The following is a 1,627-nucleotide window of genomic DNA, read 5'->3' on the forward strand; positions in this document are numbered from 1 at the left end:
TGTTTCTGTGATTCTGTGTGTGATTCTGTGATTCTGTAAAAGCTGCAAAAGAACTAGGGTGCAAGCTGTATGGACCTAAAAAGCAGACTTTTCCAGATGATGAAAATTTTTGCATGATGCAGGGCTCTACCCAGATCTGTAATTCAACAGAGTGTGAGAGGTCCCGGTTGCATTTCACTACACAGAGGTACCAAACAGACCAAACCAATGAAGCAGTCCACAGAACATGTGTTTAACCTGCTTTCTGTAGCCAAAAAAGTAAAAAACTAGTCTCAAAAACAGCATAAATGCATTTTCGCCATTCTTCTAAACAGGCATGGCAACTATAGCACAGTGAGAACAGAAGTTCAGTACCATTTTCTGCCAGACACTAAGAATGATTGCTCTATCTATGAATCTCAAACTCCTCAGGCTAGTTAAGGATCCTTGTAACTAATTTTCAGAAATACTTAACATAGTATGTCCTTATTTTCTGACACTGGAAATAAAGTATTACGTAAACTGAGGGATTCTCTACACCATCCTGAGTACAGCACCGTATTAGGTCTCAAGTTCTGAAGACAGTCCACACCTTATTAGCATGAAATAGTGCCAAAAATGTTACATGAAACAATTAAAGGCGGCACTGACATGCAAAGCAAACTAAGAAAAGGAATAGAAACAAAATTCTTCAAGGGTGACACAGCAGATGATGAAGTATACACATTGTTATTAAAATGGAAAAATACCTAGTCTCATTTTACAGATAAGCTTCAAGTGTTATTGCTCCCTTCCAAGCTGCTCAAATGAACAGTGCTGCTGCCAGCTTGTATTACAGGAAAATTACTTATGTTCTGACTGGTAATCCAGAAAACCTGTGTACTCAAGGCCCCACGATTGAAAGCTAATATGGTAAATTTAAAGTATACTTTGTGCATTAAATAAATTTTTCTCAAAGCTGTTCTATTAGTAATGCTGAGAAATGCTCAAGTACCTTCACCAGTGAAATACTCAAAATCACAGCAGCAATTAGCTCTAAAAGCATTTATTTGCTGCCCTGAAAGCAGAATCAGAGAAACAAGATTTTCACCAAGCCAGGCAGTCGTTTCAACGATGAAAATGTATACTTGATGATTAGCTTGCCTGCAATTTCAAGGCATACACTGGCAAGAGCCAGTGCTTTCTAAGGCTAATTGAGTATCCTTCCCAAAGATGCACACTCCATCTTCTTTTTCAACAGAATATTTCTATTGAGCTTACACATAAAATACAGAAAATGCTGGAAACAAACTGAAGCACGACACACATGTTCACTCAAACTCTGATTTCAGTCTTTGGCATAAGCTTCCTGAAAAGATGGCTGCCAGCGTAAATGCACACCAGAATAACAACTGTCACCACTAGATTAAAGGAATTAAAAAAAAAAAAGTGGAGGATTAAAATACCTTTTTAATCTTATTAATAATTGTTCATGTGTTATTTCTTTAAAAGTGTTGTATGGAAGATGTTGTGTGTCCTACCTCTATCTTCCATTAGGAGCTGTTTAAACATGGCAATTAGTTTTGTCATCTTGTTCCTCTCCAGCACTTTCTACAATCCAAACATAATTGTCTTGACAGCCTGAATGCTGACAACAAATTCCTCAATT

The sequence above is a fragment of the Phaethon lepturus genome, unplaced genomic scaffold (genome assembly GCF_000687285.1).
Source record: "Phaethon lepturus isolate BGI_N335 unplaced genomic scaffold, ASM68728v1 scaffold11565, whole genome shotgun sequence".
Taxonomy (NCBI): Eukaryota; Metazoa; Chordata; class Aves; order Phaethontiformes; family Phaethontidae; genus Phaethon; species Phaethon lepturus.